At 36.2% G+C, this 14,229-nt stretch overlaps 1 long non-coding RNA gene across 1 annotated transcript; it reads left to right on the top strand.

The window, feature by feature from the left end:
* Positions 1-1,874: 1,874 nt before the first annotated feature.
* LOC131689401 (uncharacterized) lies at positions 1,875-2,667 on the top strand. The gene is made up of 2 exons (XR_009305392.1): positions 1,875-2,117; positions 2,196-2,667. It is a non-coding gene; the product is annotated as an uncharacterized LOC131689401 (long non-coding RNA).
* Positions 2,668-14,229: the final 11,562 nt, after the last annotated feature.

Raw genomic sequence — 14,229 nt, forward strand, 5'->3', positions numbered from 1 at the left:
AAGAAAAAAAATCGATTTTTTGAAACCGTGAGAGTAAAAGACCTACTTAAACACATTCATCGAATATTACTTTAAGTTTGTTTAGCTATTGGGGCTACTTAGTTCAATAATGCCCAGGGGCTCCGAGTGGTCTACACATACGATTTAAGTTAGCTCAGTACGAAGTAAAATAAAGGAAATCGTTTATGTCTATGGACCTACTCTTCATCGTCACTAAACTATCTAAAACATCATTATCCTTTGTTTAACAGATTTTTTAGCTGCACTATAAAATGCATCTTTGCAAATCTCCGAGCAAAGTGTGTAAGTTACAGAAGTTTTCCATATTAATGTCATAGCACAGAAACAACTGTTGACGCGATACGCACAGGTTTGGTTATCTAATCGCGCAATGCCTTTCCGTGCAACATCTATCAATTGCGGTTTCCTTCGCTTATCGGTGTTTTAGTCAACGGTTTGCCCGTGAAATTGATCATGTAGTTGATTTCTTCACCTCCTGATAGCAGATAGGTCTATCTTATATTAGATCTTGTGAGTCTTGCATATATGTCAAAACGTTGGACGTTCCGTTTCCTGCAGATCTCGTTTCCACCGAAATCGCCCATCCGTCCGTTCTGTACGCAAATAGCGATGACGGTTGTTTGCCTCTACTTTCTGCATGTGTATGATTATTTATACTAGTACACAACACGCCACCCGTGCGATGGTTAGCGAAGCGCGGTGTGTGACATCGGCGGATATCTCACCCTGGGAAATGCCCTACCCACTGTGAGGCATATATGTACATACCTAGATAGACTTGCCGGCATGCACTGACAGACACCCTGGCTGGAAGCGGTGAACCTTTCTACACCCACCATCACCGAACCCGGCTGCTTCCGTTCGATGGTGCTGATGATGATGCGACGGGCAGGATGATTGATCTCATTAGCGAGGAAAATCTAATTAAAAATTTTGTCGCTAATTTTCGAACGGTTGCTGCTGCATTACATGCTGTCTTCTTTATTTCCGTCCGTTTCCGTTAATTCGGGTTTATATTTTTCCTACCGTGACATACGTGCTTGAACACTCGCATTGCACCATTACGGTAGCATTTTTGGACGGCCGACGGTAGCTAGTTGCAGGCTGAAATGTGATAAATGAGATCATGGCTTAATTTGAATGTTAAACGTAAGGGACAATTCGTAGATTATGCCACGCATTTGGCGAGATGAGATAATACGGAAAATGTTGACGTATTATTGAGGTAGGGTTTAGATTAACCGAGTTAAATATATTCATATTATTATTAAACTTTTCATATTTCAGAAATATCTATATAATTCAAATAAATCAAAAATATCGTCTAAGAAAGAACTTGACTGGATAGGATCTCTAGTTTCGTTTTTTAGAACTATTGTAAGTGCAACTGAACCACATATTAAATACCACACATATTTTAATTTATAGAACCAATTCAAGGGGAAATGTGACGACTAGTGGCATAACTCCTTCGCTAAAATGCCAAGCAATTTCTGTGTACCACAATTTATGAGTAGACTCTAATAGGAATTAGTTGCATCAATGTAGTTTGTCGCGGGTTAAAAATATGTATTGTTAACAACCGCCAAACTTGTTTACATACCTTGCCAAACAACACCATACACCGAAACAAATATCAAATATTTCCACTAAATCTATTAATATTTAGCGCACATATTTGCAATTTGTGTCTACCTATAAATATTATTTATGTGCCTCCAAAAATATTCCTATGATGAATTATGCACTTATTTTCGCAAAAACGATTTCATGTTTACCGAGCAAATAGAGTGTTGTACGGTATAGGATTATTATCAGCGTTCCTACATTTGCGCTCGTAGTCCGCAAATAACTTCCGTCATAGATTGAAGCAAAACAACACAACAAACCGGCAGCTCAAAAGTTTCCAAGTGCGATTGCGTGTAGCCAAATCTTCCACGACCTTGCCGTAGCCGTGTGCCGTACACTCTTGATAACATCGGCCGTTTTCGGCTAATGGCGATGTAAACAGCTTTCATTACTCACAATGTGTATGTTTTTTTCGAGGCAGAAAATAAAGCATGCAATCAAGTAATCTTGTTCTTAGGGATGATTGAGTGAGTTTGAAGCAATTTTTAGTTTGTTTTTAAGGTAGGTTGAATATTTAGTTGGAAATATTTTTTTTTTCGTTTCAGGTCTTCCCACTTCACATATCACTTGATTCTCAGGGCCGTCTAAAGACAACTCGGGGCCCTCCGTACCGTTAAACTAAAGGGACCCCATAATTGAGCAGGTACAGATGCAGAGTTACATTCGATAAACGACAAGGCACAAAATGATTCTTTTCAGTATACCATGTATAACTTAAGTTTTCTAAAGTGAAACATTGTAAGATGAATTCCAAAGATTTTTCAAATGACGTGCATTTCTATTAACTGAATTAGTATATTATTTAAGTCAGCAGTATGTTGATAAAAATTAACGTATGGTAATCTGGAGTCGTAGTTGCATAATGTGGTTTGAGTATGAAGAGTGGCTTGGCAAAGAATGAGGAATAATGGAGTAGGGCGTGTTGACCACTTGTTCAACAAGCGAGTCTCGTTGTCCACGACAGCGCATTTCATGATTCGGTTAAGATTTTTTTCGTAAATAAAGCGTTCTGGTTTACGTTTGCTTTAATATTTTAAGTATTACGGGTTCCGTCTGCCTTCCTTCTCTCCGGATCCGTTTTATACAGGGTGTTTGGTTCATGGTTAAAAATCTCTCGAGGGGTGATTGACTGTCATATTTGGAGAAAAAATCGTTCTACACATACCATCAAATCTCAATCATTACAAAGCTATTGAACTTTTTGCGTTAAAAACTCATTTGTCTTAAAATACCTCTAAATCAAAAAGTATACTTTGTATTTCAAATATTTTAGGTCCATTGGGAAGGTGAGAATATTTTCCATTGAGTGATGCCCTCACATGTTTCAGCTAATAAGTTTGAGTAACCTTTTCAAAGTAATTTGTTGAAAATTGAACAATTTTAATCGATCTTTCGTTCATTTCGTAAAAATCCTAATAGTTAACCTCATCATTTTAATAATCCAGATTGTTAGTCTTGAAAAGCTGCATAATTCGTTCTTTGACATGATACACTTACCTTTCCTTATTTTCATGAGTTTAGGTTATTTAACTTGGATATTTTTATCTCATTTTCATTAATACCAGCTTTAATTGAAAAAGTATGGCGCTTATTGTACTTTTTTTTCTTTTAATTCGAAAGCCAGGAAAATTTTACAGAGAAAAATGTATTGATACCTTTCAGTTAAGTGAATTTAGTATTCTTTTAGATGTAATTTAATTTAAAGTTAGTACTATTATTAGCATTTTCGTTAATTTTCTTAAAATAGCAAATAATAAACATCACCATTATTATCATGGAAATAATGCATCTCAGCAAGTTCTGCAATTCTTTCTTTGACTCCATTCAATTATCTCTTTTGGTTTCGACGAAAAATCGTTTTTATCACATCGTTTCATATTCAAAAATAACGATTTCGAACCCACTACATTTGTGGCGAGGTCATACTGTGTTATCTATTAAATAGCAGCCAAATGAAAAGAGATATAAAGCATATTTTTTAGATTAGAGTCTTTTAAGCACTTGCAACACGGTTACAAGAAAAGTATAGTAATGAAATTACAAAGAAATGAGAAGAGATAGGAATATGACGTCCAAGAACAAATTATGAATCGTCCTAAAATCCAACTTTTGGATAATGAATATTGCTATAATCATACTTAATTATTCCGAGAAAATTAGCAAAAACCTTCTCAAAAACACTAACTTTTAACTACTTTGCAACTTAAAGGAAATTAAAACTTATCAACAAAAAAATCTGAGCACACAATTCAATAGAAAATTTTCTCACCTTTTCAATGAAACTGAAAGATTTAAAATACGAAGTATACTTTTTGAGCTAGAGGTATTTTAAGATAAATAAGTTTTTTACACAAAAAGTTTAATAACTCTGTAACGATTGAGATTTGATAATATGTGTAGAACGATTTTTCTCCCACTATGACAGCTAATCATCCCTCGTGAGGTTCTTAATCATGAATCAAACACCCTGTATCTGTAGATGCCAAACTTCGTCAATAGATGGGCGAATATTGATCCACTCAATATGTACATAATTTGGAAATAATTTTTACCACTGTTCATTGAAACTATCATTAATTTTACGAGCTCTCTTGGTTTAGCTCCTAAACTAAAAAATGTCCAATGTACTATGTAGAAATATACACCAGGTGAAGTTTGTTTAAAATTTCTTTCAAACCTAATCTTCAAAATAACTCGAATCTATAAATACACTGAAGTCCCTTTTTAAAAGTGTTTTTACGCGGTTTTTACGTGTTTTTTCCTGGATATTTGAATAACCGCGGTTTTTTTTTAAAAAGGCGGCAATCAAAAAAACGAGTAAAAAAACTTTGGTATTATCGATTTGGTTTCTTCCGCAAAGTGTTAGTACTGTTCAAACCACGAAACTTTGCTCAAGGAACCGTAATTTTTATTTATGAATTTCGGAGATATGAAATGTTTTCCATTAAACCCCGTTTCGAATTCCATTTTAACAACATTAGTTTGAAGTGCATTTAATGATTAAGACAAATTCGAAAAATGAGAACAATGGCACAATTTTGCCTCAGATACCATTTGTCTATAAAGTAGTAATTCTTATGTTTGATGAAAACCGTTGGTTTTTTCGAAAATGCGTAAATTTAATCTAAGTTTGATAAATTATTGGAAGTTCAGTAACAAAACTAGTCCAACAGAAGCCCGTTTTTAATTTCTATTAAAATATGTCAACGAAGTCAAAGATTGCAAATACAAAAAGTGCACTTTTAAAGTAGAATAAATCGTCAAAAACTTTTCTAACGGTCTAGATCAGATAATTACGAAGCTATCAACTTTGAAGAAGCTTTGCAACATAAAAAAGCGCATCTTTTGGTATGATAATTATGGTAATTAATAATGGAGAAGTAACTCAAAACTCAAAAAGAGACTTGGTGTCTTCGGAAAAGTTGTTGATAATGTCATTTTAAACAACTTTGTTGAAAATATGAAGACTTCAATATGGTTATTTTCGGAATGTGGTTGACGAGTGCATGACGGAAATCGATGTCTTGAGCCATTTTGGAATCCAAGATGGCGACTTCCGATTTAGACAAATTATCTATAACCACAACAATATGGGTATTTTCGGAATGGGGTTGACGAGTGAATGACGGAAATCGATGTCTTGAACTATTTTGGAATCCAACTCTCTATAACCTCAACAATATGAGTATTTTGGGGATAGGGTTGACGAGTGCATGACGGAAATAGAACCCATATTGTTCGTTATCAATAATATTGTTCAACCGGAAGTCGCCATTTTGGTTTTCAAAACGGTTCCTATTGTCCATTTTCAGCATCTACTTGTCAAGCCCGTTCCAAAAATACCCATATTGTTAGCGTTATCAAGAATATTGCTCAACCGGAAGTCGCCATCTTGGATTTCGAAACGGTTCCAATAGTCCATTTTCAGCATCTACTTGTCAAACCCGTTTTTTAAAGAAATACCCTATTGTTAGCGTTATCAACAATATTGCTCAACCGGAAGTCGCCATCTTGGATTTCAAACCAGTTCCAATTGTCCATTTTAAGCATCCACTTGTCAAGACCGTTCCAAAAATACCCATATTGTTAGCGTTATCCAGAATATTGCTCAACCAACGAATATTAATAAGAATGTGAAGTAAACTTTTTTACGAACTAAATCCCAAATAACGAACACTTTTTTTACGAACTAATTCAGTTTACGAACCCCCGGTTTGGTTCGTAAATGGAGGTCTCAGTGTATATTAATCAAAACGATGTTCATGTTTTCAGGAGCCTAGTCGCGATTTCCGTAATTTTTCATCACGTTACTGTGGTATTTTATTCATGAGTATACTATCGGAATTTTCTGGCAGAGCTGCACGATTTATGTTCATGATGTCAGGGCTTTAGTCACGATGTTCGTAAATTAAATTCACGTTTTCGTGGTAATTTATTCATGAGTTTCGTGATGATTTTTTGTGGCATATTAATGTGACTTATGTTCATTGTTTCAGGATCTCAGGCACGATTTCCAAAATTATTATTCACGTTATCGTGATATTTTAGTCACAAATAGAGATTTGTATTCATGATTTCAGAATCATAGTCACGATATTTGATATTTTAGTCACGAGTAGTGTATTTATATTCATGATTTCAGGATCTTGGTCATGATTTTCGTAATTTATATGCATTTTATCGTGATATTTTTAACATGAGCTCACTTTCGAATTTGACACGTGGAGTAGTGTAACTAATGTTTCTGTTTAATTACTGTCGAATGTTTTATTTGGAGTAACGTGACAATATGATTTGGTTTTAAAAGCGTAACTGATTCACGCTATCTTGTGTTGTGGACAACATCACCAGAATTCGTTTTCAGTCCACAAATCACATTGAACCTTATCCAATGAATAACAATGTTCGAGGTCCTGATAATTTTTGCACCTACTACTAGTCACTGGACATTAGACATAACTATACGATATTTGATGAAAAAAAAAAACAAATTCTGTGAAATAGTTCACGTGAAAATTTGAAGACCATCTGCAAAGCTGCATGAAATTGAAAACGATTACGGATGTCATCTGAAAATCACAAGCGCTAAAGATGGGTTGTGAATTATGCACTACAAATCATGAAGTACACGAATCCATGAATAATATTTTAACACATGAGCAATATTTTATTATTTTGACGATATTTTACACTAGAAATCATGCATAAGTTCACGTTTTCATGAATAGGATTTCATGACTTTGTAAACTATTTCACGAACACAAATAGTCTGTCGTTAGGAATCATGAATCAGTTCACGTACACATGAACAATATTTTTCGATTTTATGAACTATTGCACGAGCTGGAGTGGTAAGTCGTGACTGTTATACTAGGAATTATGAACTAGTTCATAAATATATGAAAATTATTTCTTGGATATGTGAACTATTTCGTAAGCATGAATGGTGAGGAGTGACAAATTCGCTAGAAATCATTAATCAATTCATGTATATATGAATACCATTTCATGATTTTGAGAACTATTTCACGAGTATGCATATTGAATTGGGACTTATATATTAGGAAGCATGAACTAGTTAATGATTGAAAGGATTCATGAATAATATTTCGTGAGATAGTTCATGAGAAAATATTTTTTGATTTCGTGAACTACTTCACAACCATGAAAATTAGATCATGTTCAAAATGTAATAAATCATGAATCAGTTCACGTCGCATATGTTCCAAAATCTATTAGTGAAATCACGATTCTACCTTTGGTATTATAAATAATGTTCTTAAAGTTGTAAACTAGTTCACGTACAAAAAATCGATTTGGTAATAGTATGGTGGAAACCGTGACTGAAGTTCACAAAACAAAACAAATACCTCTACTAATAAAAGCTTTGTATCTGCGTTACTTAGTGTAAATGGAACATAATCATAAAATAAATGATGTTCATGGTCCTGTTTTCGTAACATAAAAACATGATTGTTCCGAAATTCATAGCCCTTTATTCACGATTTTGGGAACAATATTTTTTCTGTGTAGATATTGACTTTGTTGGTTCAGAGCATGCTTTGTCAATTTCAACAAGTTGGATAAAGGAACAGATCCGGTCTTGGGCTTCAACCGAGCACTGCAACTATCGGCGCAATCTACAAACATTTCGAATATTTTCTGTTTTGGAATAACCGTGCTCAGTTATTTCGAAAAAGATCTTATACTTTTCGAAACAACACCGTGGCACGGGCTTGAATTGGCAACTGCAAACTTAATTATCACATGGGCGCTATTCAGCGCGCTGAGTTATTTTCATGTGATCTTTGTAAATCCGACTACGTAACCTCATATCATCTGATATGCAACTGCCCAACAGCAACGCAATTGCGATTTCGACTCATAGGCCGTCCTCACTTCCGATCAGGAAATGATAAGAATACACGGCAAGGTAGAAATTCCCACCTACATACGGGGAACGTGCCATTTAAGCTAATGTATTCTGATTCCCAACCATGCTAGATTCGGTCATTCCTGGTATGCTATTATAAGAGATATTGCTAAAAATAATGTTGTTTGAATTATCACAAACCATACGCCGCATCGACATGACAACTGTCATTTTATTTTGGGAATAAATCCGGCAAGTACTCGCCCCAGTATCAGTCGAACAAACAAAGCATGTGAAACAAGTAGCTACACAGTGTACCGGTCAAAAACGTGACCGAATCAAACATATGTTCTACACAATATTTCGAGTAAAAAGTTATTTTTGTTTTGACCAATGATACCCCAGCACGTGCGCTCGCAGTGTGTTTATTCTTAATTTCATAAACAGCCCAATCCAAATTTTCCAGCTCCTACTCAATCCCTTCGACCACCGTTTGTGATTTTCGACAAAACAGACGTGAAAAAAATCACCTCATCGCACTTTCCCACTTGATAGCAATAATGGTTTAGCTGCTGTCGAGCACGTTTGCACAGCAATGTTTATATAGCCCCCGGTCGGTGCAGGAGGGACTTTCAAAATCATCTCCGCTTGACAACAGAGCTCCCAAACCGAAAGTCCGAGCTACTTACTTAGCTATTTTTTGTCGCAGAGAATGACAATCGCGCTTGTTTATTTCATCAGCCAATGCGACTGATTTGGAGCGGTGCGGTGATGACTAAACAACGAGCGGGCGGAAAACTTTCAAGGTATTATTCCGTTCAGGAAAAAAACACCGAATGGGTTAGTTTTGTTTGGCTGTAAATATTGGACCACGGTCAAGCGGTTCTCGTTGATGGTGTGTTTTAGTCGCAACTTCCGATAACGGTCACCGTCTATCGCGCTGTCCTCGGATGGGCAGCTTAGCGTAGCAATAGATAAGCGCAGCAGGCCGAGCGTGTCGATATCTCACAATGCAATACGAGGCAGAAAGCTTGTGACGTGCATACAAGACCCGTTTATCTCTTGTTGTTCGCCTAGAAAGCCTTGTCCAAATATACAAATAGTCTCGGAGGTCTGACGTCGAGTTTGTGCAAAATCATGCTGAACTGGACGAGAATTCGTATTGAATTTCGGTGTACGTGCCACCGGACACGTGCTGTGAATCTATACTGATAAACAGTGCTGTTGATTCATCACCGCCGCAGAGTCTGCCGGCATGCAGGTTGCGGGGGAAAGATTACGCTTCAATGTGGGATGATCGCATCATTACTTGCGGTGGTCAACTTAGTGGGAAATCGACATTTTCCACTATATTGGGAATTTCGAATGTCGGCACCAATTAGCACGCCTGTTTGCATTTGCAGCAAACGAACACACGCGTGGACTATTATACCGACTCGGCGCGTTGCGACACGTGCTGAAGGTCGATAATTGCTATAATTAGTGTATATTGTGACATTTAATAACATGTAGAAAATCTTGATACAGCTGGTATGCTCCGTTTCACAGATTCAATCACCTTTTTTCGGGGCGGATGGTTTTTAACACCGATGGGATTGGTTTTAGTTTACTTCCTTGCGACAGGTAGCGTTTTCCACTATAGTGTTTCCAATATAAATATAAATAAATATATACATTTATAGTTGATTTTATTGAATGAGAACAAGATTCTGGAATCAACAGCTCTTGTTATGGTGCAAGAAACGCTTCAGAATGGAAACCTTATTAACACATTGAATTTTTGAAGAATACGTGCGTATTTTACATTTTGGTTGAAATTAACACTTGTTAGAACGGCTACAACGGCGCACCTTGAGTGCTATGCAACAGTAATTTGATTAGCATCTAATAGAAATTTTAGTTTTTGACATTGCTCTCACCGGTGTGCAGGGCCGTCGAGAGCCGCGTCGGGCCTCAAGGTTTGTATTACTACCGGGCCCCTTTAAACCTATGTCCTCTAGTGCAGTATGAGTTAGTATCTCTTCAACCACGGGAAACTCATGAGTCCGTGGTTTCTATTAGACTCCGGTTGACTCATACTGCCACATCTACAGATAGCGTGCCAGACAGGCGAATTTCGACAGCTTCTTATTCCGTGGTATCAAAATAGGGTAAAATTGCCATAGTTACAAGTTTTTAAATTTGTAGGTATTCAGGAATCAGCAGCGTCTGGCTCAAATGGCACATTCCCCATGTGGATCGGAAATCTGTGCCTTGCCATGAATCGTTTTTTCATCATTTCCCTGATGGCAAGGATTGGGGAAGTAGTGAGGTTAGGGGTAAGGAAAACAGGATATGCAGGTGCTACAATAGCGGGAATAATACTTCCAAACCACGGAGGGATTTAGAATTTGTATTTTAACAGTGAGTGGATATATTTGGTTTCGCGAAACAAACGCTTCTGTTCCATTGATGGTCTGGAACATAATCAGCACGCTATGTCTAACATGGTGAAATTGTATGGAGTAAACATTGGCCATCTTTAGCTCCATTTGTACTTTTAACAATAGATCTTAAGGAACGTCTCGAAAAGTAAATTGGAATATATTTTGACCGCAATAGGCCACTTTCTACTTGCAATCGTCACTCATTTTTTCGACACAGTAGCTTGGAACATAATATTTTGCTTCTACTGTGCAGACAAAGCGACACATGGATTGTTTTTTTTTGCTGGTAGCGGTGGAGCAGTTTTTAGCTTTTGTTGTAAGAAAAATGAGAAGGTAGCAGATGCAGCTCAAAATTTTTGTTTAAAATTATCAAATCAAAAAGATTTTCTATTTACATAAGTAAACTGTGAGAATATGTGGGACGAGACAACAATATAAACACATAACACAGTAATCAGACGCAAATAACACAACTGTGAGTACAGTAGGCAATTGAATACTGCTGCTGTTGGATTAGCTGAACTGATTTGATTTCTTTATTTTGCGCATCATAATTGGGTTCTTATAGACATCACACGCATCTTTGGTGAGGCCCAAAATCACCGTTCTATCTCAACACAATGCATTTTTAGAGGGAAAATACTAGTACGTTCTATAACAATACAAAAATATAAAAATTAGCCTTTTATTCAACGGTTAGTTAAGGTCGGTCTACCTTCTCATCTCGCCCAGAGTAGAAACTGAAAATCGTTCCGCTATAGATACACGGTAAAAACGACTGCAGACTAATTGTGTTGATATTGATTTGGAAATGTCCTGTAACATCAGCTACTCGGGAAGTGAAACAATTACTAAACGTGTAGATTGTGAACAACGTGCAGCATACCAACGAAAGCTGCCACGTTAACAACATCATCCCAATATATATAGGCAAGGACTCTAGAGAGATACGCTTACATGAATTATCTCCACACGCCCCTGACATCGTGATTAACAAATTTATGTCAAGATACGGAAAAAAGCTTTTCATAACAGCTGAAACTTCGCATTTTTCCGGATGTCCCTAACGTTGTTCTTATGGTGAGAATGCTTCCGTACAAACCAACTCCTTCATAAGTAACCATTTTATGCGGATCAACTGAAAATGGGACGTTTCATCAGGCAACACTGATTAATGATTATGCACCCATGGAAGATTCCTATGAACGAATTCTGCAAAAAAAACCACCACAGAATACTTTGTGCAAAAGAACAATAAGCCCATCTGCTATAACCGTAAACAGCACACCGTTATCTTATGCCAAACCACAAACGGCTACAAAATCAATATCTACGGCTCTGACAGGAACAAATATTCACTCAACAACAATCACGCCCAGTATCTCCACGCCAACAACCAGCACAACCAGCAAAGTAGCAAACGTAGAAGAGGACGGATGCGTTTGTCTGTGTGCTCGCATTCCTGTTTGACGTTCTATTGCTTTCTTCGAACATACTTTGAATTGGCTTCACAATATTTCGTAGCGTATTCCTCGATTCAAGTAATAAAACTCGCTTTTTTAACTTGTACACGAAGCAGTGGCGTAGCCAGGGGGCGGTTTTGGGGGTTAAACCCCCCCCCCAAACCAAAATTAATTGGATTGAAAAAAAATAATTGATACTGACGAATTTAATTTAATATTCCACAAAATATTTTTGGAAAAATATTCACTGATCACTACATTGAGAACTGTGTTTAAAGCGTCATGAGAACTTTTCGAAAATTGTGGGAAGGGGATCTTGTAACTTATCTCTTAGCCAAAATCCCATAGTTGTCACATTACTTCAATGTAAAATAAAATAACTGTCTGAATTATTATGAGCTCATTTTTGGAAAGATGCTTCAAAATATGGATTAGAGACAATTTTTCGAATGGGAATCTAAATTTGAATAGGTTGATTGCATATAAAACATAAGCTTGTTTACCGAAAACTTACATACATTTCAACATTTGCTGAAAATGTATTTTTTTTAGGTTGTGTAGAGTTTAAACAACAATTCAATATGGTTAACAACAAGAATAACATTTCAGAAACTAGTTGAAAGCTGATGTAATTTTGTCTCTAGCAGGTCAGGATCGGTTTTATGAGCATTGGATTTTGTTGTATTATCAACTATATGAATAGCCTCTTAGCAGGATGCAATGAAAGGCGTACTAAAATTTTGTGTGCTACGTACTGCAAGTTTTGAGGTTGACTACTAAAGAAAAGTAAAATTAATGCTCGATAAATTTTTAACGGTCACGATCACATTCATTCGAAACTGCCAAATTTCGATGTTAAGTAACATTGAAGAATTTCAAAACGTAAAACTGTTCATCTGCTGATAGAATAATTTTGACGGTTAATCCTCCTAGAAGTAATTATAGACAAGAATTACTCTTCAACCAAATTTGGGTCGAGATTTAATGTCTCCAGCTAAGTTTTCGAAAGTGCTATTTCAAACAACTTTGTCAAAGACATAAATATCCCACGTATTCAGAGTATCGAAATATAGTAGTAGAAAACCTTTACAACAAGCTAATCTGAAATTACTGTATTTGATAAATCTCTTCTGCGGTAATTAAATAATAAATTCACATTGCGTTCAAGGTGCCTTTGAAGCTTACAAAAAAAATAAGGGAACTAGATTTAAAACAAATAATTCCCAGATATTACAAGGACTCAAAAACACAAAGAGTGATTCCATTTTCAGGAGCTAGCATCAATTCGGCGCTAGCTTAGTCCGCCCACCAAGTTAGTGTCGGATTCTGATGAGATGAAGTCGAAACGCAAGTTTCAGTTCCATCCATCTATAATTTAGTTATAGGTTTTGTGTTCTCAACTCGCAATGATTGTTTCAAACAATTTTATCCGTAGCGCAGAAAAAATAGTTTTCACCTAAATTTTTCTTCACTAAGAAGAAATATAGCAGGCCCAGTCCATTTAAATCCCTATATGTTGAATTCATGTAGCCTTCATATTTTCAACAGAATTATTTGAAATGACATAATTCAAAACTTTGCTGAAGGCACCATGTCTCTTAATATTTTTGAAAAATTAATTCACCATAATTACCTCTATGAGAGTTAATCACTAAAATTTCTATATCAAAGCAGGCGCTGTTTTATGTTGATAACTTCCCGAAGTTGTCAAACCTTCAAAGTCAAGGATTATTATATTAGGTGATCTTGAACGTTGAAAATTTTTTATATCATTTATCCCACTTTAAAAGATAGCAATTTTTGACTTCATTGACATATTATACAAGAAAATAATCTATAGAGGTTTGGAAACTGTTCCATGTTGATTCTTCTTGTTTGTAGACTGGAATGACATCTGTTAGACTACTTATGTTTTTGAGTTTTCAATAATTTATCAAACTCATATTAAATTTTAGCATTTTTTCAAAAAATTTGCGATTTTCATCAAAACCCCCTCCAAACCAAATTTCTGGCTTCGCCACTGACACGAAGTAGACAATTCCCTTAAGAACGTTTGTTTTAACAAATGTCAACTATCAAATAAAGTTTTCATTTTTTACGTCTCCATCATTTAATAATTTAATAAGACGAACGATTACAAAGAAACTACTATTGATATTTTTATTTCTCTTCTATGAATACCGGACGTGTTCGCCCATCTACCGAGTAAAACGCGGGCCCCCAAATACGACCCGGGCCCCAGGGCAATTGCCCTGGCTGACCCCCCCTCTCATCGGGCCTGCCGGTGTGCTACACTCAGTCTGAAACTTGTATCTCT

This window comes from Topomyia yanbarensis, chromosome 3 (assembly GCF_030247195.1).
Source record: "Topomyia yanbarensis strain Yona2022 chromosome 3, ASM3024719v1, whole genome shotgun sequence".
In the NCBI taxonomy this organism is placed as follows: Eukaryota; Metazoa; Arthropoda; class Insecta; order Diptera; family Culicidae; genus Topomyia; species Topomyia yanbarensis.